The following is a 26,065-nucleotide window of genomic DNA, read 5'->3' as shown; positions in this document are numbered from 1 at the left end:
AGCAACATCTTGTCAAACTGCTCAACTATTTCTTCCCTGTTACTGTACTGTACAGGGGTCAGATTTTATGGTTTCTAAAGACAAGGCTCCAATACATAATACCATTGATGACATTTTGTGTCCAGCCGTTGTGGAAATAATTTGATGTTGCTTATGCCATGTCTTGCAATCCTTCTCTACACCACCATTTATTTATAAAACTCTATTGACACCCATTGCATAACTTTATACACACACACCATATACACATTACACAGCAGAACAGAAAGCTCCTCACTCATCCAGCTTTAAGGTTTACATAAACACCTATCAGCAAATACACGAGTGATACAGACCAATAACATACACAATAAAAAAACCCATCAAGCCCTACCCAGCACACCCAAAAAGACAACTAATCCACCACAGGCTAGTGGCGTAAGGATTTGAATTCTCCAGACTGGGAACCAAGGTGGAGAACATTCTGCCAACAGCACTCTCCAAATTATAACGAAGGGGGAATCCAGCTGGAGCACCACTGCAGGTAGAAGAGAAGGTCAGGTAACCCAGTCCCATACCAGTTATGGCTCTGTAACTGAAAATCAAACATGTCGGGCCCCCGCTACCTTTGACATAGGCTCTTGGAGGGCCTGTGTCTCTTTCTGACCTGCATGCTGTATCAGAAAACGTTCAGTGTTCTTGGTAACACTGCATGTGAGAAGACATCCCTCTAATGCCACCACCATCTCTCTGGGAAAGCACAGTCCTTTCCTAATTGCTTGCTGTATGCTACTGTTTCAGAAGCTCTCTTTTCAAAATTCCAATAACTCACAAAGATGGTGAAGCTCTGAGTGAGTTATCGAGGCCATGCCTGACAACTGCAGTTATCTATCTTCATCCGATCAATTACATGTTACATTTATACAAACATTACATATTTTGATGATTTATCTCAACTCAAAAAAAAAAAAAAAAAAGGAAAATTTGCCTACATTGAGCTCAGATGTAGCAAGATTCTTCATAGTGAAGTCTTAAAGACAAGGCTACTTTGTCTAGAGGATGGAGTTTGGAGCCAAAAGCCAGGAACACTTACTTCTACTCTGATTTCTGCCAATAAATTCCAATGTGGCTTTAGGACATTTTCAAACTCAGATGCCTACCATAAGGCATCTAATTCCTATTTCAATGCCTAAATAAAAATGACTTAGATTTCTGGGGAGCAGAGTATCTGCCACTCCCAGTGAAGTCAATGAGTGCAAGAGCGCCTCCCAAATACAAGATCAGGGCCCTAAATCTAGGCACCTACACTTCAAATGTTTCTCTGTGTCTCAGTGCCCCTATTTCATAGGTGGATAAACATTATGCCCACCTCTCAAGTTCCTTAATAATTGTGCAATGCTTTGAACGTGTACCTCTACAAGTACAAGAGACCACGTTAAATTATTTCAATACACCACACGCGACAAATCTCTTTTGCTTTTCTGCTCATCTCTGTTCATTCTCTTACCTCATCCTCCAGTGTCAGTGATAGCCCACTGGAGGCCCTAAACAGGAATAGTTTTGCCCCCCTCCACACAACACATACTAATAATGAATAGGGGGCCCCTTCGAGCCGCTCGGGGCCCCAAGCAATTGCTTAGGGTATGTCTATCCGTACATTGCTGCCACTGCAACGTGTCTGGTGAAAACAGTCTATACTGATGGGAGAGAGCTCTCCCATCGGCATAAAAAAACCCACTCCCACAAGTGGCTTGAACTATGTCTCTCCCACCGAGATCACGCTGTGCACACCAACGCTTATGTTGGTGTAACTTACATCGCCCGGGGGGTGGAATATTCACACCCTGGAGCAACATAGCCTAAGTCTACTTATGCCTAGCAGCAGCTCTGCCCGTCCTCCCATCCATCCCCACCACACGAGTCTCGTCAATCAGGTCCTTTCTAAGCTCTCTGGGACAGACTCTCTCTTTGTTACATATTATAATGGATCACAAACTAAATATGAATCAACAATGTAACATTGTTCAAAAAAGCAAATATTCTGGGATCTATTAACAGTAACGTTGTAAGCAAGACACAAGAAGTAATTCTTCCACTCTTTTCAGCACTGGTAAGGCCTCAAATAGAGTATTGTGTCCAGTTCCGGGCACCACCGTTTGGGAAACATGAAGACAAACTGGAAAAAGTCCAGAGAAGAGCAACAAAAATGATTCAAGGTCTAAAAAAACATGATCCACAAGGAAAGATTAAAAAATTGGGTTTGTTTAGTCTGGAGTAGAGAAGACAGAGGGGGAATTGATAACAGGAGTACGTAAATGGTTGTTGTAGAGACCAGGGTGATAAATTGTTCTCCTTATCCAAGAACAACAAGCAATGGGCTTAAATTGCAGCAAGAAAGATTTAGATTAAAGGTGGTTTTTAAGAACAGGTTAGACAAATATCTACCACGGATGATCTAGAGATTGCTGAGGCTGGACTAGATGAATTATCAAGGTTCCTTCCAATCCTACATTTCTAGGATTCTGTTTCTATACAGTGCCTAGCACAATGGGGTCCTTATCTCTGATTGAAGTTACACAACACGCTACCATAACACAAATAATTAATAATGCTCCTGCAGTGATTTTAGTGCAGCTTTACTAATAGCAAAGTATGGTTTGTTTGTGAAAAAAAATTTCACTAAAGGGGTTCATTTATATGTACACACAGCCATAGGTGCCGACTCCAAGGGTGAGCACCTAGAGGAAAAAAGAAAAAAGTGGGTGCTGAGCACCCACTGGCAGCCCCCCATCAGCACCACCCCCTCCCCCCAGTACTTCCCGCCTGCCACGGATAAACTGCTCCACAGCGTGCAGGAGGCGCTGGGGGTGGGGAGGGGAGAGGAGCGAGGGCAGGGCGCACTCAGGGGAGGAGGCGGAACGGGGTGGGAAGAGATGGGGGGGGAGAGGCAAGGTGGGGGTGGGGCCTTGGGGAAGAGGTGGAATGGGGACAGGGCATGGGGCAGAGCCGGGGGAAGCACCCCTCCAGCACATTAGAAAGTCAACACCTATGCACACAGCACCAGCATGGTTTTTAATCCATCACAGATATACATGCAACATTCACATTATGTCAGAGAAATATCATGGTAATGATTCTGAATGTGAGAGGCGGGTCTTTCTTGTTGCTATGGTTATCATAAGGTGTTTTTATGACCAAACCAAAGAAAACTGACTCAGAGAAATAGTAGGAGGATGTCAGGTAGGCGTTTAATTTGATTGACAAGTGATATCATACCTGTTAAGATCTATCAAAAGCCTGCTTTAGATCACAAGTCTTTAGCATAGTATATGTGCAGACTTACTGAGTCCAAATAGATATTTTTATCTGAATGCTTCTTATGTATGGAGAGCAGAGAGCCAGATTCCAGTTTCCTGCACAAAAGAGTTGAAGATATCACAACACCCTGGAGCGGAATGAAAAAGCCCAGTTTTTGTCATTAATGAGGTCTTCAAATACAGGAAGGGAAAGGATCTTAATTTCTGGTCTTGGCAGGGAAATGAACAATGAGTGAATTTCAGATAAGCTGCTTTTCCCAAAATACGAGTGGTTTAAATATTTAACAGTCTTTATATAGTGCTGTACTCCACCAAGGCACTGTACAGACATGAGCTACAACTAAAGTTCTCACAGATATTCTGTTAACGTTTCAGAAGGCTGTTTTGATTTTTAAGAAGTTATCACTTTTACAAGGTGAGCTGCAACGACTGCTAAGTTGCTTAAGGCATGCAATCAAGGCCTGCTTTGAAAGTGTTCAGTTCTGGCTGGGAATAACAGGATTCTATATACATTCAAAACCTAAATAATACAGGATGCTAAATATGTAAAATAAAAGGACACTGTCAGATCAAAGCAGAATCACAGTTTAGTTTGGTAAAAACAAAGTTTTAAAAAACTCATGACAGACAGAACTGTTCCAGTGAGGGGTTTTCCCCCCTAGAGACTGTATTAGAAGAGAGTTTCTCTGTTTAAATTCAAGTCTTTAATAAACAAAATCTCCACCAACCTTTCGAACGGTCTCTCATGAAGTCCAGAAACTGAAACTGACTAGAAAGATATGAAGCTGACTCATCATTATCCAAGATAAGAGAAAAGCAAACAGTGAACAGCACTTCTGGGGAAAAGTTAGATTTTCAAAATATTCAAGCATCATAATATAAGTCTTATTAATTACACAGGTAAGGACAATTCTGTTAAAAAAAAAGATTTTCTTTTAAGATCTACAATGTGTTATCCTCTACTGGAAAGTCAAAGCAAGCAAAGTGAAATTCAAGGCTCCTGGTCCTATTCCCACTTCAATCATTGACTGGTTGGGTGATCTTAAGCAGGTCAGTTAACCTCTCAATCTCTCAGTTTTCTCACTTTTAAAACAGGGGTTATGAGGGTTAATTAAGGGTTATGAGATTCTTTGATGAAAGATGCTACACAGGTCCAACCCTGCAGGCAAAGCACAAAGGAACAACATTAGAACTGAACTGAGCAGGAGTCTGAGTACACACTGCAACATCAGCCCTTCAATTACAATTTTTTAAAACTTCTAGGAAGATGCTGCAAATGGACAATTGGAGAAAGAAATGAAGTAGCACTTGAGAGTATATAGTTAAAAAGCCATTGACATGTAACTTGACAGAGCTGAAAAGATTTCCCCCTGACAATGGAGGCTAAATATCCAAAGACTCAAAGTTAATTAAAGCACATTGTAGGATGAGGAATATAAAATATAATATCACAGCTGTAGGCCCTCCCATCCCTCCACCTGGCATATTACTATGGCTGATAACCAATAGCAGACAAATCTGGCTCATGGTGAATCTTAGTTAAACAAACAAGTGTAGTGCATTCCCCTGCTTCAAGTTCAAGACCATTCTGGACAGTCTGCTTGAGTTATAAGCAGTGCAGAGGCAGCATGCTTATCCCCTGGAAAGGGTAACTGTGTTGCTCCACAAACAAACCTCAATCAATTCCTTCCAGCCAATGTCTGCTGAAGTAGAATCCATCACCACCATACACACACAGTTCAATATACATGGTTACATTTTTTATTCTGTCCCGTGAAACATTTATACTTTAGTGTGGAAATTTGGGGTTTCCTCAACCCACCCATCAATACTGTGTATGGATTTAATTTTTAATTGGACCATTCATAAATCTGCAGAGCGGCTAAAGCAAAGAAAAAGGTTTTAAAAAAGGCCAAAAATAAGAGCAAGTGGGGACACTGATAAGGCCCTACTTGAATCACGGGAAGATTGTCAAAAACTCACGGCTGAGGTGCAGACGAGCCATGGAAAATTGCAGAAAAGTGATAACGGACCTTACTATTTGCAGTAATAAAATGCATTATTACTTTTCCGTGATTTTCCACTGTCGGCCACCTGGGGCTGAGAGCCGTGGCCCGGGGCTGACCACGGGGGTTCTCGCTCTCAGCCTTGGGGCAGCCAGGGCTCCTGCTGCCAGCCTCCGTGCATGCCAGAGCCCCCGCTGTCAAAACTGCGGTGGAAAATTAATATTGCAGAACCTGCAATTTCTGCAATATCGCAAGTTAAGTAGGGCCTTGGGTACTAAACAAGAGGTCAGGCAAAATAGAAAGGAATGCTAATACAGCAGGTCTGGCAAATAGGTGAATGTAGCACTTGCCATAACATATCCAATTGTTGGTTCATCAAGATTAGCGGTGGCCCGAACCCAAATGCTTTAGAAGACGATATCTGGCCAAATGTCCAATGGTGTGCATTAGCAGGAGGGAGAAAGATTCCTTCCTGACTCCAGCAGTCATCAATTTAAACCCATGAAACATGATACTTGACTACCTTTATTTTACACTCACATAGCTCACTGGCTGGAGGAGGAGGAATACAGCTAGGTTTTGAGTGGCCTTTTCAAAGAAGTGAAACCTGCTGACACTAGAAATAAACTTCAGACATTTCACTAGCCTAGAACTTCTTTACTTTCTAAACGTTGATGCCCAGAAGAAACAGTTACCACAATCATGATTCAGGACTACAAAAGTGCTACCTTTCTCCCACTCCCCCCCTCCACAAACTTTTTAACTTATTTGCCTCCCTCTCCAGTGGTACCATCATGAAATTGGCAATGAATAAAATCAAATAACACAATTTGTATTCGTGTAGCACTTTCCATTCAAAGGTTTCAACACACTGCACAAACACTTAAGCTTCCCTACCTCACACACGTTTAGTGAATCCATTAGCAACTTGAGAATTTGAAGCAGAGTTGAAGTGACTTGCAAAGCCTCACATAACAAGACAGCGGCAGAGCAGAAAATACAACCCAGATCTCTGAACTCCTCATCCCACTTCCGGTAGCCACTAGAAAACTCTTCCCTGGCCAAGGCTCAGTAATCATTTACAAATGAAAGGCAACTAGAGTTTAGTGCTTCTGCAGCCCTCAAAACCCAGAGTTACAAAATGTAATTTAATCTCCGTTTTGCCAGTGCTAATCGAGTATTTTCCAAAGGTACATACATTTCAGTCTGTTAGGACAACAGCAATTCAATGTAGAAAGGAAAGTTTTAGAATAAACATGCCCCATTCGCCCTCTGGATGAAATCCCTGGCTTAAATATTTATTCAAACACACTGCTCTGATGTCCTACTTGCAGTGCCAAAACCACCTTAAGGTTTCTTCTGAAAATAATTTGCATACTAAAGTTTCATTGAAGAGAAAACCTAGTGTTTAAATGCTACACCATAGGTATAGGCTGATCTGTGCACTGGACTGGGGACCAGGAAATGGTGATGTAATCCCAGTTCTTCACTGACCATATATAAACCAGCCTCAGTTTCCCCCCATCTGTAAAAATGGGAGTAATGCCTGCTATTTCTCATGGAGGCGGTATTGACTGTAAAGTGCTTTGAAAATGAGCAGTGTTATATACAATGGAAGGGATAACATTTTCTTCTCTTGCCTGCTATTATAGACTCAAGGAGAATGTTTTGGTGAGGAACCTTTCACTGGGGAGAGGAAGGTATTACAAGATTCTTCAGAAGCTGAGAATGGCAGGTGGGTGGCCGGACTATGGATGGAACCAGACCGTTCCGTGGTGCTCTGATGGTTGGACTATGGATGGAATCATCAGAACCAGAAGGATCCAAGGTGCTCTGACAGCCGGACTAGGGATGGGACCGTCAGTACCAGATGGCTCAGTGGTGCTTGGATGGCCAGACTATGGTGTCTCAGATCTGTCAGGGCACTCCCTTCTGAGCCACGCACCAGACTGCTATGAGGGGAATTCCAGAGTGGTTTAAGTTAACAGAGCCTGAACGGAGTCCAACCACTCTCCCAGTCTCAAGTATGTGTCTAGGCCTACTCTCAGGGCACAGAACTGCTGCCTAGTACCCCAAATCGTGAGAGCTCAAACTCATTGTCCAGCTGCCTAGGCCCTGTGGGTGCAGAGGCAAACCTTCAGACACTCCCGAACTTAAACACACCTTCTCCTTTTCCTAGGGTGCTAGGAAAGTCTGGGATAATGGTGGTTGGACTTGGGCCCACACAATGCAGTGCAGATTCAACAATTCCTAACCTGAGGTTACAAATGAGTGTAAATGCTGAAGCCCTAAGTTAACAAACCCAGGGTCTGCTAACTTGAGTTCTACAAACCCTGGGCTTACACTGCAGTGTAGACTCATCCCTTGCTGCCCTAACAAGGGAGTCTGAAGAGTCTGAACTGCAGATGACTTGCACTTTTCTCTGCCTTCTCTCATCAGTAAACTCTGTTCTCCAAGAGAGTAATTATTTTTGGCAAGATGTAAATGGGCCCAGGGAATGACACCCAGAATGCAGAGTTATTTATCAAACACTGTGTTGGGAGCCAAGGGTCACAGCCCAGTTACCCAACCAGGGAGTCAGTGGTCACTCCTGCCTAGTTCACGTAGCACTGTGCATACTGCCATGCAGGAGACCAGATACAATATCCAACCAGGTCCAACCTGCTTAAGCAGGCAAGTGATGGAGTGGTAGTATGCTGAGCCGCTAGGGAGAGTCTCCTCACTCAAAGTCTATGCCTTCTATTGCGGCCTCAGAGAACCTGGTTGCTACAGAACAACTCCCTCCACACACTGACCTCAAATGAAAACACTAGAGTACTCTAAATTGAGCTAGGGTGGCAAAGACTGGTGACAATATGACCAAGTGGAAGCTGAGGAATGACCCCAAATGTGAATGCGGAGAGCCTAGGCAAGGAAGCCCTTGAATGCTGTCTGATGCAGCACCCTCCATAAACCTCCTGTACTCCCAAGGAGCTATTTGAGATAAGTGACCACACCAGATCTTGGCTGCGGGTTTGGAGCAATAAGCTTTGATGATGATCCTCATTCAACAATAAGCCCCTTTCTGAACAGGCTTCAAGGACATTCCCATGCAGACTTTCATTGACCAGAAGCACAGTGGCCACAATGTGGGATAACGAGATCTGACACTGTAAAGCAGAGGAAATGGGGCCTGGGTCTCAAAGGCCCTGTAAATACGGGACAGAGAGGGCCAAAAATAACTGTAGCTTCCAATTTTAACCTCTCGCGTGCTGAGATGCAGTGCAGAGAAAGGGGCTGTCTCTCTAAGGTGGTGCTGCTAGTTACAAAAGGAAGGAAAAGCTGAGGAAAAGAACAGCTTTCAGTGAAGTCAGAACATATGCCCAATAGTTTTTTGCAATGCTTGGGCTGCTCTCTGAGGTTTGCTCTCTATGTATTTGTGTACAGGTCGAGGCAGGAAAGGAATGGAGGGTGGTGTATGTGGAGTCAGACAAGCATTTAAAATGCACAAATGAATGGACAAATGTATTACTCGCCCTGCCTCCATAGCTGCAGTATACACTCCAACAATTAGATGTATTGTTCCGAGTCAAGCTAGCACAAGCTCCACAATAAGCTGTCAGACCTTGATCTTGCTGAGTAAGCATGCGATTTACCTCTGGTAAGGATACTTCCCCTCCTCCCCTATTGCTGAAGGCAGGGTAGGTCAAATGCATTTGACAGAAAAAGGTCCCACTGAGTAGGGGCTACAGGTGTCATACAGATTTTCAGTCACTGAAGGACCAGTAAGAAGAAGCCCCAGCAGTTGTCAGATGGGCCAAAGGAGGAAGGACGTTAAAACTTTGCGCATTAGGGAGAAGAGAAGCTCCATTTAGATAAGAAAAGCTTTAGCTTGTGTTTTCCGCATGCTGCCCTTTATGACACTGATGGTGACGACAGGTGGGCAACCAAGGAGATACTTCAGGCATGTCTACACTTATCTCCAGAGCGATCGATCCAGAAGGGGTCGATTTATCGCGTCTAGTGAAGATGCGATAAAATCGACCACCAAGCGCTCTCCCGTCAACTTCGGTACTCCACCAGAGCGAGAGGTGCAGGCAGAGTCAACAGGGGAGCGTCAGCAGTCGACTTACTGCAGTGAAGACACAGTGGTAAGCAGACCTCAGTACGTCGACTTTAGCTATGCTGTTCACCTAGCTGAAGCTGAGTAACTTAGATCGATCCTCCCCCCCCAGTGTAGACCACGCCTTAGATTGTAAGCTCTTCCGGGCAGGGGCCGTCTCTTTGTTCTGTGTTTGTACAGTACCTAGCACAATAGGGCTGTATCCTGGTCCACTACTGGGGCTCCTAAGCACTACCACAATACAAGCTATTAATAATAATACAAAAAGAGTTTAGAAAATGGACTGTGAGAAGGGGAAATGAATAAGAATGGAAGGAGATAATACCCTGGCTGGGGAAGAAGGTGAGAAATGGGGCAGGTTGTGGAAAATGCTATGGAGATTTCTCCCACACTTAGATATTAAAGGAAGCCATCACGGGGAAGGAGAGCAGATCCAGGCCAGAGCAACAAAAGAGGAAAGGAGAAAATGTATCTCCGGGTGGAAATGAGAACATTTGTGATTGAAATGCATGGATGTACATGGGAAGCTAACAAGAGAAAATGGAATCTTTTCTGCACTTCTACTGCAGGGAAGATTCCATCTACCTGACGCTCGAGTGATACTTCAGCTGAGTATTATATACTGTCAGTGGAGGGAATTCTTCACTTTCACCCTGGTTTTTCAATCATGCTAGAAACCAGGGGAAAAGATAGCATCTGGACAGATTTGTCATACATCCCTGTACCATAGAAGGGAAATTCAGAGTCGAGCATCCTGTCTTATTATAATATCACAATACTTTCTATACCACTCAATAAGATTCATTTCAATGGATCCCAGTTTTGACATTTGGCTAGAATGAGAATGAGTTATAGTAAATGAGGAGCCATGAAACTTCACTATGTTGCATGATCAGTACTTTATTTTGAAGAAACGGTAGTTTTTTCAAAGCAGAGTAGTGTAAAGCCTGAGGCCAGCATTTTCAAATTTGGATACCAAATGTTTGGCACTTAATTTCAGTCAGGCACTTATATGTAATGGAAGTTGCAGGTTCTCTGCACACTGAAAATCAGCATCACATATATCTGGCTGCCTAAATATCATTTTCAGTATCAAAGTTTTAATATTTTGACCTTGGTTATCATTAGGGGGAAAAAAAGCTCCCACTAAAATGACTTGATTTTGCACCACCACTAAAATTGTGAACGATTTTATTGCTTGTAAGAGAACTTCAATAAAGGCCATATAGCACTGGCAGATCTGTGCATGCTTCCGCACTAACAGTTCTGCTGATTCACTTCAGAACTGAGCGAGAACACCCACCTATATTCCAGCACTGGGGTCAATGAACTGGTAATTCTACCTGCGAACTTCACTATCGCTAGTCAACCGCCCACTACTCCATCCCCACTTACTTCAACAGAATGAAGAAGGAGCCCCAGACCTTCTGAAACTCATCCATCCATCTGAAGCGATACTGACAGGCAAGCCAAGAAACTGGACATGCCCAGACTTGGCAGGGTGTATTTATGAACTTACTGGCTCTCAGGACAATGTTCCATTCCTACAACTACAAATGTGCATGGGTTAGATGGGGCAGCATGCTTTTAATAAAAGCAAGCAGAAAGGCACAATCTAAACGGAGAAGGGATTTCTTAAAGAAGCAAATCTTCAGCAGGTGTCAATGACAATTGACACCTGCTAATGATCTGACCCCAAATGCTGGTGGCATTAAGGAAATCCCCACAATGCTTAGGAATCATGCAAAAGCCACTGCCACTCATTTAGTAATATGTTTATACGCACAGCTCAGGCAAAAGCACCAATAAGCACTAGAAGATTGAGGTTGTCACAAATAAAATAAAATAAATAAAACTGGTCAAAAAAATAACATTTTTTGTGAAAAAATTACCAACGTTCACCCAGGTCTACTAGTAAACAACAGCTACTTCTTTAGGTTGTGTCACTGTATGAACAGCCACAGACACAAAATGCCTGCTCAAAGAATACAGTTTGAAAGCTACATTTAAGATGCTAAGAAACACAGTGAAGGAAGAAATTGCTCTAAGCCATAATGCTGCACAGCACCTGTAAGGTTGCATATCAGACAATATAATTTTTTGCTAATTAGTGATATCATCTACTTAACTCTCCAGATCCAGATTTCACATAGGCCTGTTACAGTAACTACCATAAAAAGTTCACTTTGATTACCATTAACAAACATCTGCAGCAAAAAACCTTCACACAATGCTTTTTAGGTTAGCACCTTAAATGGAGGATCTCCTAATATTACCAGATTATCCACACATGTGGCAGCACTGGTATACTTTGACCACTGTAGAGAGATAAAATAGCCCCCATAAGTGACTGATGCAACTGAAATAAGGGAAGGAGAGAGGTATTCACTAAATGGTACCACTACAGAAAGTGACAAATGCACATTTTAGCAGAGAGGTACTGTACTTACAAGAGCCACAATAAAATTATACAAACTCAATTGATCAGCGTCTGCAGTTCCCATTTCAAGGCAGATGAAAGAGAAATAAATAGCAAGCTAAGAAAATCAGTCATTCACAGCATTTTATTAAATAAGATGCTAGCCAGTGAGTCAGCACAGTTCTATTAGGTTCTTGCAGAGTCTCATCTAACTTTCCCATTACTAAACAGATTACTACACAGATAAACGGCAGTGCCTTTTTTTAAAAAAAATGTCTTTAGCGCAAGATTTAAATATAAAACAAATTGCACAACAAAAGCCTTCTGGCTAGAACCAAGTGCAGTATCTGAAAGTTTCTCCATCAGGAGCTCTGAGCTTGTAGACAGACGTTATAGATGATCTAGGATAGGGATCGGCAACCTTTGGCACGCAGCCCGCCAGGGTAAATCCCTGGTGGGCCTGGCTGGTTTGTTTACCTGCCGCGTCCACAGATTCAGCCGATCGCAGCTCCTATTGGCCTTGGTTCGCTGCTCTAGGCCAATAGGGGCTGTAGGAAGTGGCAGCCAGCACATCCCTCGGCCCGTGCTGTTTCCTGCAGCCCCCAGTGGCCTGCAGCGGTGAACCGCGGCCAGTGGGAGCTGCAATCGGCCGAACCTGCAGACGCAGCAGGTAAACAAACTGGCCTGGCCCACCAGGGGGCTTACCCTGGAGGTCCACATGCCAAAGGTTGCTGATCCCTGGTCTATGAGCTCTTTCAAATTTTTAATAGGATATGCCTATTCATCTTAAACTATACAGAAACAGATCCATAGCAATTTAGTTGCCATATTATAAGAAATACAGGTAGCAATACCTAGAATAAAGATTGCCCAACACTTCCTAGTAAAGACCCTCTTTTCAGTTGCTTATAACTTGGCCAAACTTTAACCATTCATGCTGAAATTTTCCATGTTGGAACTTAGATGTCTGTCTCGGGCTGAATTGTTCTAGACAGTTTCAACAAAAATGATTCCGCTGTTTCTCAGAATGAAGTTAGGGGAAAATATACGATCCTTGCAGTCCCTTCTAACCCTATGATTCTGTATGGTTTGCCCATTTTAAATTATTCTTACAGCTGTTTTGCTAAGAAATTTTAGCACCTCCATGCTTTGGAGCAAGGATTTGCCCTGGTGTCACGATTGTGCCTTTTGCCATCTGCATGAAAATCAACCCACATTTGTCAAAGTTATGAACCTCTGAAAATCTCAGTTTGCACATACTGAATAGAAACTTGCTAGAGCTCAGCAGCTAAATTCTCAAATGATTCTGTCTGCAAAGAACTTGCTCCAGATCCCAGCTGAGCATGACTCTCCTTGCAGTTGCTCCTCCCAGAAGCCAGAGTCAATGTGGGCCAGGGCATAGGAACAGAGCTGGGAGATTGAGAGCACAGAAGAGACAAACCCATCTCTAACAGTATTTTTTCTACAGGACAGACCTGCTCTAGGGATGAATCAGGGCTGTGTAATGAAGGAAACTGTTTGTAGGACCCTGCCTCATTCATTGCAGAAGTTGAAAGGTGTGTACTGAATGATGCAGGGGATTGCTGCAAGAGAAAGGATAATCTCATGGCTGCCCTGGAGAACTGGATTCTATCCCTGCTTCTGCCACAGAGCTCCTGTGTGATGCTGGGCAAGTCAAATCAAAATGTTCATAGGTCTTCCTTTTCTGGGTGGCCAATTTACTCCACTTGAGTCTGGTTTGCTGAAGCGCAGAGTACTCCCAACTGTGGTCAATGGAAGTGTCATAAACACAAGGCGCTACATAAGGCAAAGGACTCTGAAAAGTCAGGTCCTAGATGCCACAAACTGGGCACCCAAAATTAGTTGACAGTTGACATTGATGTCTCTGTATTTCAGTTCCCCATCTGTAAATTGGGAATAACCTCACAAAGGTACTGCAAAGATAAATTTGTGTAACGTTTGTGAACCACTCAGATGCTACAGGGATGAGTGGCATAGGAAAGTTTATGAGGAAATTAATGATTCCATATTCACAGCAGAGTTTGAAGAGTGTGCAGTAAAAGAAGCCCAGGGCCACACGTTGAACGATGAAAATAAAACAAAAATACTATTCATTCAGTGCACACAATCCATCCTGCGCACTGAATGAGGCCGGTGTCCCGTAGGAAAAAAATGTGATCAATTACACACACACACACCCCTCCCTGTGTTCAAAACATCCTTCTTCATCAATGTCAAGTGTCTTGACACGCCTCTTCAACATCCACCTATTTTACCTTGCTTTCAACCACGGATTTTCACTCCTGTGCTCTCTAATCTTTCCTTTTGTCCTAAGCAAGAACGGGTGTAAATACAGAAATTGCACTGATTTTAGCTAAAGGTGTAATGCTGCTGAACCAGTTCAATTAAATCAATGCAGAAACATCACAAGTTGAGTTACATGCATGCAACTTCTGTATGTAAACTAACCCTGAGTCTGAATTCTGAAGTATCAGAACTTCAGAGCAGGACTTATATTTATGTTTTCCCTAACTTAATGTTCTAGGGTTGCCTAACTGATTTTTAAAATCTTTGTAGTGGAGCCATGCCTTGTGCCATATACAGGCCTCATTAGTGTGGGGAATGAATGTAAAAGAAAATGACAATGTTACACAGTAAAGAGCACAAAACACTTTACAGCTAATTAATTTGCACTTTTGAGAATTTATAAAGATAGCATGACAAAAAATACCCACATAAGCCATCATAAGCATTTGCTCAACAAGCCCTAAAACAACGTGACATTTCATATCCACATATTTCTTAAGACTATACAGCTTTGCAATACGACAAATGTTGCATCTTAGGGCACATCTACACATAAAACACCGCACTGGTGCAACGGCAGCACTCTAGCACTTTAACGAAGATGCTCCAAGCCAACAGGAGAGAGCTCTTCCATCGGCTTATTTAATCCACCTCCCCGAGAGGCAGTAGCTACATTGGCAGGAGAAACTCTCTTGCTGACACAATGCTGTCTACATGAGGTTAGGTCTATATAACTACTTTGCTCCGGGGCATAGGTGCTGGAACTGGGGAGGGAGAGGTGCTGCAGCAACCCCTTGCTTGAAGTGGTTTCCATGATATACAGGGCAATGGTTCTCAGCGCCCCCACTACAAAAATTGTTCCAGCACCGCTGCTCAGGGGTGTGGATTTGTCACGCTCTAGTGATGTAGTTATACTGATATACATCTGCAGCGTAGACCAAACCTTAGGGCTGGTCTTCACTACGGAGAGATCAATGCTGCTGCAATCAATTTAGCGGGGTCGATTTAGTGTGTCTAGTGAAGACCTGCTAAATCAAAGGCAGAGCACTCTCCAGTCGACCCCAGTATTCCAGCTCTCTGAGAAGAGTCAGGTAAGTCGACCGGAGAGCGCCTTCCGTCGACGGAGCACACTGAAGATACTAGGTCGACCTAAGCTACATCGACTCCAGCTACATGATTCACATAGCTGGAGTGGTTTAACTTATATTGACTTACCCCGGTAGTGCAGACAAGCCCTTAGTTTGATACTCCATCCAAGAGGAAGTTGGAATAAACTTTGTAGTTTTATTTTGCATGCATCCCTCCCAGACTTAACTATACAATTCATTTCCTAACTGAACTGGAGCTATCATACTGGATCAGAGTAGTGATTCATATTAATATCCTATCTCTGACCACTGCCAGTTCTAGATGCTTCAGTGGAAGGTGCAAGAATCCCTGGAGGAACAAGTTATGGAGTAACCTGTGAATAGGAAAAGTTTCTTCCTAACCCCCATCATTCTATGCTCATGCCCTGAAGGATAAAAGTTTATATCCTTCCCAGCAATCTTTTGATTAAATAGCACAGCAAGTGAGCAGCAAACACTAATAGCTACTGAGGATAAGCCCCACCACAACCAAAGTACAGTAGATTTAAAAATGTGCTCCTTATCAATTCAGACCCCAATCCTGCAAAACAAAGTTACAAATATGTGTAAATAAACACTCCAACTTCCTCAGCCTGTCTTTGACGATGCAATTTTATTGTCAGTAAAATATTTGTTACGAGCTGGCGGGCTGGAAATCAGAGTGAATGTAGAGAGGAGGATTTTTTTTTTTTTAAACAGCTCTCTCTCTTTCATTGAGCACTCCCAACAACATCGTGCCAGATCACAAGAACCAGAGGATGAAATTTACCGGTAGTTTTACTGTACAAGAAAGGGACAAGAGACATACAAACAAGGGACACCCACTCTCCCACTCTGCAAACAGTACAAGTAAATCAGATGTATTTAATTCTTTATAGTTTTATAATCTTGGGTATTATTAGCAATACAGGTAAAGAAAACTGTTAAGTGCAATTCTTACATTGATCCCTTTAGCAGAAGTAGAATGCCAATTAAAAATGCACAGCAATGTTTTTAAAATGCCAAAATTACTGATCATTTGGTGGAAATAGCCGTATGTTCATTAGAGCTATTGTGTTTGAGTGTCTTATTATATAATGATTAGGGGATAATACGTGGGGAAGCAGTGTGACCTCATGGACAGAGCATCAGACTGGGATTCAGGACACCTGCAACTCCCAGCTCTGCCACTGATCTGCTGGATGACCTTCATCAAGGTACTTCATTGCCCCATGCCTACATTTCCCCACGTGTAAAATGGGGATAATAATATTGACATCCTTTGCAATACTCTGAGATCTAAGAGCTGGTTATCATCATTAAGTAGCCACTGCAAAATCATCAATTTCTAATCTTCAAATCCATCCCAGCAATACTGAATATTCTGTTTTGCAATGTCAAGATAAATAGCTTAAGCCTTTTAAACATTTATTTTCTATTTTCGTATATTAAAAAGAAAACATCCAACAAGAAAAAACAGGTAGCATAACATACTAAGTTCCCTGTAAATTGTGCAGCCACATGGCTGCACAGGCAGGGAGAGGCAGCCCTCCCATGACCCAGCCCAGCCCCACCGGAACTGCCAGGGCCATGGAGAGGAGCCTCTCCCCTGGCCCGGACCAGCCCAGCCCAGCCAGAGCTGCCGTGACCGGGGAGAGGCGACTCTCACCCAGCCCCAAACTGCTGTGGCAAGAGAGGGCTGGGGGGAGTCCTCTCTCCCCGCCGCAGCCTGCATCCCAAACCCCTCATCCCCGGCCCCACCCCAGAGCCTGCACCCCCAGCCAGAGCCCTCACTCCCCCACACCCCAACCCTCTGCCCCAGTCCTCCGCCCCCTCCCACACTCCGAACCCCTTGACCAACCCCCACCACACGTCACTTCCATATTGGTGCACATAACAAAATTCATTCCATACATGGATGTAAAAAATTAGAGAGAACATTGATAACATGTAATGTCACCACAACAGATACTGTCAAGTACTATAGGTTAGACACAAATATTAAGGCTTCAGTTCTGAAAAGTAGTTAAGCACATGCTAAACTTTACACATGTGCTTGAATCACAAGTTGGACGAAACAATCCACACATAATTGAACTTCCCAGAGCCTGTGTAGGGTCCTGCAGTCATATGGGTCTGCAACTGTGAATCCCAACGCTGGATCAGGAACTTTATGAGCCAAACTCACCCTGATGCAGAATGGCTGCACAATGCTCTCCTTACCAACTAAAACCCCAATCCTATATAAACTGGATGAAAATAGTCTCCTGTGCCTGCCTGGAGCTCCCACTGCCACATATGCCACTCGGAGCTGAACTCATTGTAAAATCAGAGCTCCAGGCAAATTAAAGTTTTAAATTAAGAGATTTGCAATTTAAGTGGTGCCAAGGGCCTCATGCGGACACACTGCACTGAGGTGAATTTCACTCAAAATAAGAACAAATGTTTTATGATTTTTTTAAATCAGTTAAAAGTTTGTAGATTTACATATGTCCCTGCTGACAATCCCCTATGCATGGGAAACCAAGTGAAAGTGATTCAGCTAGGTTCACTCCCCAAGCTAAGTGAAGCGTAGAAAGTCAGAGAGCAGAAAGGATTTTTTTAAAAAAAAAAAAGATTTTTATAGTTCTTTCTATTTTAATCTATTCAATATCTTCATCAATGATTTAGATAATGGCATAGAGAGTATATTTATAAAGTTTGCGGATGATACCAAGCTGGGAGGGGTTGCAAGTGCTTTAGAGAGGATAGGATTATCACTCAAAATGAGCTGGAAAACTGGAGAAATGGTCTGAAGTAAACAGGATGAAATTCAGTAAGGACAAATGCAAAGTACTCCACTGGATGGACCACAAAATAGATCTTCCTCCCAATACCCATTGGCCGCTGGGGTACATTGGCCTGGGAATCAAGAAGCCATGAGTTCTACACTCACCTCTGTTAATTAGTGCCCTGCACAACATTTAGAACTGAGCAGGGCCTAGTACCCCACTGAAAGATTACACAAACTGGCAACAGAACACAAATCTCTGATACAGAAGTCCCAAGTCTGATGCATTTAGCCACGCTGCCTCTCAGAAAGAATCTGCCAAATGTACGTTCTTAGCAATGTTGTCCGTAAAAAGGGGCTGTTCATGCATTCTTAACACTCTCTGATTGTGTTAGGTAGCCTCCTCTAGTAGCTTGTTGACACAGGTTAACAGCCTACTGCTGCTGTCAGAATTTGGCTTTGCCTTTTTCTTTAAAATAAACCTTGTGTAAGTAACCATTATAATGCGTACACACAAAGAGGCAGAAATGAGGCAGCCTGGGCATAAAGTCTGGCATCTTTTAACTTCTGAAAGCTTGATTTTGCAAACTTCACATTATGGTAACATAGATACATATAAAAAACTCTCTCTCTAGGAACGCTGCAAGTATGTGTTCTAAAGGGAATCATTTTTCAGGCTCTATTTCTACAACTGCTATCCACACAAAAAAATCCCAGTGATGACTTCAGTGGGAATTTGCCTACATAGGGACTGCAATAATGGATGCTATATAGATGCTAGTACGGGTCTATCATCCTCCATTCAGCCACTAACTTTACAGCCCATATCCTGGATTCAAGTTTTTACTAGTATTTACCAATGGGTTCTGTAACAGTGATACCAACTACTGTTAAGAATGCTGATTCCAGAGCAGACACACTCCTGTAAAATAGGGCCCCAATCCTGCAAGCTGTTCTGCCTGGACACACTTTTACACTAACACATAGCTTTACTTAAGTCAGTAGCATCCGCCTAAACACAGGCAGAGTAGCTTGCAGACTCAGAGCTCAAAATTATACATCATATTTATACAGCACCCAAAAATTTGCTACACGCTTTGCAGAGCCAAGAAGAAGACATATGCCCTACAATCTCATTTCACAACATGACACTGAAGAGTGTAACATCAAGGGTTGCAGGGTTACAGCAGTGCTAAGATAACCTGGTTGCAGTTACGCTGGGCACAAGTCTCTGTGCTTCCATTAAAGCCACATTTGGGGTTTTCTTTACATTAACTCACTGCTTGTAGGTGGTGTGGAAGAACTGAGTTTTTAGGAGGGAATGATGAGAGACATTTATTGCTTGGTTAGCAGGCACAGGGAAGGCGTTCTGCATGTAGGTGTCATCACTGAAGAAGTCAGAGCCAAGAGCGGGAAACGAAAACAAAGAGGACATCAAGGCTGGAGTCAGTGACTGAGCAGAGGAGAAATGCTATAAGATTAAAAGTCAGAGACGTAGGCTGGGGCTGAGTCATCATTAATCAACCCAATAAAAAGCTCAAGAGGGATAATATGCCACTCAATACCTTACTGCCCTCATGACTAAGAAAAATACCAGCTTAATTAAAAGGGTCACTACCAGGGTAAATATAGTTTTAAAAGGATGAGTCTTACCTTTGTCACCACTACTAGTTGAAACGGGGGCGGGGGAACATTTAAAATCTAGCTTGCTTTTCAACATTTTGTCTTGATCACACAAACATTTACATCCCTACTTAACTTTACACATGCAGGTAGTGACATATTCACATGCTTAAAGTTAAGCACGTGCAAATACTGGGTTGTAAACGCTGTAGGAGACTATTTGAAATTCAAACAAGTGGTTTTCAGTTGATGTTGTGAAATCATTTGTGAAAACATTTTTGCTGTTTCAGAAACTATTTTTGATATATTTTATAAACCAAGACACAGATGGGACCTATATTTCCTGACAGCATCCCTTTAAACGTTTGATTTTGATTGATATTTATACTATGAATCTAGTTTTATGGGCATTTATAAAGACATTTAGCTCTTTGGAAATTTAAAAATATACAGAAAAAACCTGCTCTATATCACTCAAGCGCTGTGTAGAAAGTGATGCTTTCTAAACCTGAAAAAAGTTGTAAGAAGTTTTGCTTGCATTATTGGATTCTGATAGAGGTGTTGCTAGTAACACCTTCCTAGAGGTGATAAATGCCATTTTAAAAACATGCCATGTAATACCAGGTAGTAGTCACCAAGACAACAATCACCATATCATATCCACGAGTGACATAAGTGAGCAAAACCTTTTATTTAACAATGGTCAGAACTGACTATCATCCAAGGTTGCTATATCAGAGAGAGGTTATGTATTATCCAACTTTCACTGTTTTCATTAAAAAAAGCATTAGGAAACAGCTTCAAAGTGACATTTCCAGCTAGAGGGGGAAAATGTATCCATCTACTTAGGTGTACCATGAATGTGTTTCCCCCAAGCCATTTGAAAACAAAATCCTGTGGTTGCTATGCATGAAAAACACTCTGATCTGGAAGGACACAGGGGAAGGGGAGTTCAGGTAACTGCCACCGTACAAGACACACACTCTCTGCAGATGCACCCCAGGAGAAGTTGAGAGGAGAGCTCAGCTGTGACATCTGCAGGCAGTTCTCTGGAGGGAGCATTCCACGAGGAGACATGGGTAAAACTGACACCTACCCACCTCCCACTCTCTGTGGGGCACCCCCAGGAGAGATGGGAGAGCTCAAACTGCTGGTATTCATTCACACACCCTCAGTGAAATGCCTCAGGGGGAGGCACATGAATAGGTCTGCAAAGGTCAAGCTAGTGAGCCAGCTCCCCTCTGCACATTTCTCCCCCTCACTATGTGGGGACCAACAGGGGGAGATGAAGGGAAGCCACCCGGACCTCAGACTCTCCTACGGGACAGGTGGCTGGGATGATTTAACTGGGAATTGGTCCTGCTTTGAGCAGGGGGTTGGACTAGATGACCTTCTGGGGTCCCTTCCAACCCTGATATTCTATGATTCTATGATTCCCTAATACCTGCACCCTCCTCGTTTGCAGAAGGCTCCCGAGAGAGACCAGGCTCGGGCACTGGAGAAATACACAGATACCCTTAAAAACAATGAGGCGTTCTGCTGCAAAGGGAGAAAATGACAACCCATGCCCCTGACCCAGACCCATACCCATACCCGCCTTCTCTCTGCATGGGGACACCTTGCCCCCACCCCCAGTTCTCCAGCCACACACCCCTTCTCTCTGCATGGAGACCCCCCCCAGGTCCTCCACCTACACCCCCTCTTCTCTCCCCAGGGGGACCCCACAGGCCCTGAACCACCCACACACGTCCCCCTTTCTGTCCCCGGGGGACCCCGCAGGCCTGGACCCACCCACGCACACACCCCCTCCTCTCTCCCCAGGGGGACCCCACAGGCCCTGACCCACCCACCCACGCCCCCCCTTCTCTCCCCGGGGGGGGGCCCTGCAGGCCCTGAACCACCCACGCACACACCCCCTCCTCTCTCCCCGGGGGGGCCCTGCAGGCCCTGACCCCCCCTTCTCTCCCCAGGGGGACCCCGCAGGCCCTTGACCCACCCACACACGTCCCCCTTTCTCTCCCCGGGGGGGGCCCTGCAGGCCCTGACCCCCCCTTCTCTCCCCAGGGGGAACCAGGATCCCGACCCCCACACACCCTGCTCTCTCTGCAGGGGGGCCCCCAGAGATCCCCCGCCATCCGTCTGCAGGCGGGTCCCCGCCCCGAGGCCGGGCGCCCCCCGCCGCACGCAGCTCACCTGCAATTGTGCGGGCAGCGCCGGGGACAACCCAAACATCACGTGACCGCGCGACCGCCCCGCCCCTCCCCGCGGAGGCCGCCTCGCCAACTACATCTCCCAGCGAGCCGCGCGCCGGGCAGGAAGGGGCGGGGCTTCCGCAGGGGGCCGCCCCGCGCCCCTCCCGGGGTAAGGCCCCGCCCCGGCCGAGCCTGGCGCGCCCCTCCGCCCCCGCCTCCCTCGAGTCCCGGCCCCGATCCTGGCCCCCGGCCCTGGCTCCTCGTACCCTGGCCCCGATCCTGGCCCCCGGCCCTGGCTCCTCGTGCCCTGGCCCCGATCCTGGCCCCCGGCCCTGGCTCCTCGTGCCCTGGCCCCGATCCTGGCCCCCGGCCCCCGATCCTGGCTCCTCGTGCCCTGGCCCCGATCCTGGCTCCTCGTGCCCTGGCCCCGATCCTGGCCCCCGGCCCTGGCTCCTCGTGCCCTGGCCCCGATCCTGGCCCCCGGCCCCCGATCCTGGCTCCTCGTGCCCTGGCCCCGATCCTGGCTCCTCGTGCCCTGGCCCCGATCCTGGCCCCCGGCCCTGGTTCCTCGTGCCCTGGCTCCTCGTGCCCTGGCCCCGATCCTGGCTCCTCGTGTCCTGGCCCCGATCCTGGCTCCTCGTGCCCTGGCCCCGATCCTGGCCCCCGGCCCCCGATCCTGGCTCCTCGTACCCTGGCCCTGATCCTGGCTCGGTTCCTCATCTCATCCCCCTCCTTGGCCCTGGTCCCAATCCCGATCCTGAGTTCTCCTCCTCCCTGCTCCTCCCATACTTGGGCCTAGTCCCAATCCTGGCTCCTCATCCTCTGCCGGCATCCTGCCCACTTCATCCCTGGGCCCTGGCTATCCCCTGGTCCCCTCTCCCCAAGCTCCTGGCCTGCTGGACTCCAGTTACCCCCCACCCACTCACCAAACACACACACAGGTTTAATGCCATACCTGCGAGCTCCTCCCCTGGCTCCAGTCTTCTCCCCACCAGTCCTTGTGCTGTTGTTGCCCCACAGCCCTCCCAGATCATGGCTAGGACACCCTCTAGACCAGCGATTCTCAAACTGGGGGTCGGGACCCCTCAGGGGGTCGGAAGGTTATTACATGGGGGGGGGGGTCACAAGCTGTCAGCCTCCACCCCAAACCCCGCTTCACCTCCAGCATTTATAATGGTGTTCAATATATAAACAAGTGTTTTTAATGTATAAGGGGGGTCACACCCAGAGGCTTGCTGTGTGAAAGGGGTCACCGGTACAATACCTTGAGAACCAACAGCTCTCTCCCTAGTTAGTGAGGTTGGCACGTCAGCCTGCAAGTGCCTGCTTGCAAACCTGAACAGCATACCCCAGACCTGTATTAGATTCTGTGAAACTCTTCAAGAAAACAAGTGATGAGAAACAATTTCAAAAGGTTTTCATGTCATCAAGTGGAGGTAGGGTTGCCAGCTTCCTACTCACACAAAACTGAAGACTCTTACCCCACCCCCTGCCCCAGCCCCTTCTCTGAGGCCCCCTCCCTCTGTCTCTCGCTCTCCCCCCACCCTCACTCACTCATTTTCACTGGGCTGGCTCAGGGACCTGGGGTGCGGGAGGGGCTGAGGGCTCTGGCTGGGGGTGCGGGCTCCGGGATGGGGCCAGAAATGAGTTCAGAGTGCGGGAGGAGGCTCCAGGCTGAGGCAGTGGGTTGGAATGCAAGAGGGGTTGGGAGGTGCGGGCTCTGGGGTGGGGCCAGGGTTGAGGGGTTTGGGGTGTACGAGGGTGCTCCAGGCTGGGACCGAGGGGTTCAGAGGGCGAGAGGGGAATCAGGGCTGGGGCAGAGGGTTGGGGCATGGGAGGGGAGTGAGGGCTCTGGCTGGGGGTGCGGGCTCTGGGGTGGGCTGGGATTGAGGGGTTTGGAGGGTGGGAGGGGTATTGGGGTTGGGGCCCAGGAGGGGGTCAGGGGTGCAGGCTCTGAGCGGCGCTTATCTCAAGCAGCTCCTGGAAACAGTGGCATGTCCCCTCTCCAGCTCCTACATGGAGGCACGGCCAGGCAGCTCAGCACCCTGCCCTGTCCGCAGGCCCCATCCCCACAGCTCCCATTGGCCACGGTTCCCAGCCAATGGGAGCTGCACGGGCGGGACAGCGTGCAGAGCCTGCTGGCTGCCCCTATGTGTCGAGCCGGACGGGGGACATGCCGGCTTCTGCCTGGGAGCCACACATCGCGGAGGCTAGCAGGGAGCAGCACTGCCAACCGGACACCTGGTCACCCTAGGTGGAGAATTAATTTCCTCCCTTGAAAAGTGGTTTTACTGGCCCATGACACCACTGCAGATATAGGATGGCCCTAAAGCAAAACCAACCATTCCAGGCTGATAGAGGTGCAAAAAAGCAAACAGTTTGCGTGAAAGAAGAAGAGTCAGTTCAGTTTTGATCATTGTAGGTGTTATGAGTTACTCATAAAAACAGTGTAAATTCTTTGGGGAAGGGAACGTGCCTTCCTTTGTGTTTGCCTGTGCTTAGCACATGGTGAATGCCACCAGAAACATCATACAAATAAAATTAACTACATTATTATTAAAGTGCTGACGGTGTGCTCAGTTCTGTACAAAGCATAGTAAAACACAGCCCCGGCTCCGGGGGCATTTACAATCTAAATGGCTTGACAATCCAATTCAGGTACACGATGCACTTGGTGACCCACGGAATAGCTCTGTCTTAGTGCATAACTAGATTTTTTGTTTGTTTGTTTTTTTATTAGGTATGTGACAGCAGTTTTACTGAAGTGGGCAAGCACTGGACGGCTTCACGGAAGAAGTGAGTTATAAGGATAGATTTTCTTGATAGGGCCTTTAAACGACATTTCATTTTAACAAGGAGTTGTCAAGCCTACTGCTTTTTCAGAAATGTAATGCTGCACTGATAGCCCTGCCAGAAAAGTTTTAAAAGGGCTGAGAGGCCACCTAAGCCTCCATAAACTTCAAGATATTACAGCGCCAAACCACAAGCAGAGCTGTTTCCTTGATCTTTTGCTGCATTGATAAATCATTTATTGGTGCGGCCTTTGCAGAAAATCCCTTAGGGACAAAGGCCATAAAAATGCACTGATAAGAAAAGGCTGCTGTCCTGCTTGCAGTGTGCAAATGCCTCTGATCTGGTGACACACACTGTTTTTTGCTGTTCTTTTTTTGTCCCACAAAAAGTTCAGATTAAGGGCTTGTCTTCACATACAGGTGCAGCTGTGCCACTGTAGCACTTTCGTGAAGACACTGCTATGACGTCAACGGGAGAGCTTTTCCTGTCGGCATAGTCAGTCCACCCCCCCCGAGAGGCTGTAGCTGTGGCGACGGGAAATGCTCTCCCATCCCCATAGCGCTGTCTACACAGGAATTAGATCGGTATAACTACATCGCTCAGGGGGGTGGACTTTACCCCTGAGCGACGCGGTCAGACTGTTATAGGTCTGTAATGTAGACCTGGCCTAAGATCAAAATAGCAATGTGCAAAATTCAAGACAGTCTAGTGATTTTCAAAACTGGTCGTGTTTACTTCCCGTTGAGCCTTGTGAGAATAATTTTTTTTAAAAAGTGCTATTATAAGTGTGCATGTACCAATAAACGACACAGTCCCTACATAAGATACAACAGACAGTGTGTTCCAGAGGAGAGGAGGTAGGATGATAATAACATAATTGCTTTGGATTGCAGTGTGTGCATCTTGCTGGTTCTGTGTATGAAACAATGCTGTTATATCAATAATTGAGTTAATTAATAATACAGTAATAATACTCTGTATATTTCTATGGCGCTTTTCCAAGGATCTAAGAGTGCCTTACGTGCATTATGGCTGGTCCTTGTTATTACCAATATTTATTTATCTATTACTGTTTTTCAAGAGGGGTCAAGGACCTTTGGCGTATTGTAAGTGCAGGCCCTTTATGGGGAGCAGCAAGAGACCACAAAGTGTCCAAACTGGTACATTTATTGAAGGGGGATAAAAAACAGAATGAACAGCTGATTATTTCATTCACATGTTTGAGACTCGTTCTGTCTGGACTACAGAGACTGAGGCCCATGATGTGATAGCTTATTTGAGGGGGCAGAGAACTGCATTTCTTTAATGCAAGATTAAGTAGCAGTGACAAGAGAGTGGATACGAAGATAAAATAGTCTGTGTTTGCCAACTGGAGAGCGCTGCAAAACTGCATCAACTCTCCAAAAAGTAGGCAGAGGATGGATTCGGAGCGGTGACACAGCAATCCTGAC

At 45.7% G+C, this 26,065-nt stretch overlaps 1 protein-coding gene across 12 annotated transcripts in view; it reads right to left on the bottom strand.

Moving 5' to 3' along the window:
* Window positions 1-21,907, bottom strand: part of TSNARE1 (t-SNARE domain containing 1) — a 693,119-nt gene extending 671,212 nt beyond the window's left edge. For 10 of the 12 annotated variants that reach the window (XM_073329996.2, XM_073329995.2, XM_078851414.1 and 7 more), the window contains exon 1: window positions 21,823-21,907. The gene's annotated coding sequence lies outside the window, so the exon portion shown is untranslated. The other 2 variants (XM_073329993.2, XM_073329986.2) reach the window with 1 other exon arrangement.
* Window positions 21,908-26,065: the final 4,158 nt, after the last annotated feature.

Source organism: Lepidochelys kempii, chromosome 2 (assembly GCF_965140285.1).
Source record: "Lepidochelys kempii isolate rLepKem1 chromosome 2, rLepKem1.hap1, whole genome shotgun sequence".
NCBI lineage: Eukaryota > Metazoa > Chordata > Testudines > Cheloniidae > Lepidochelys > Lepidochelys kempii.
Note: the sequence above shows the minus strand (reverse complement) of the source record. Positions and strands in the feature narration are given on the sequence as shown.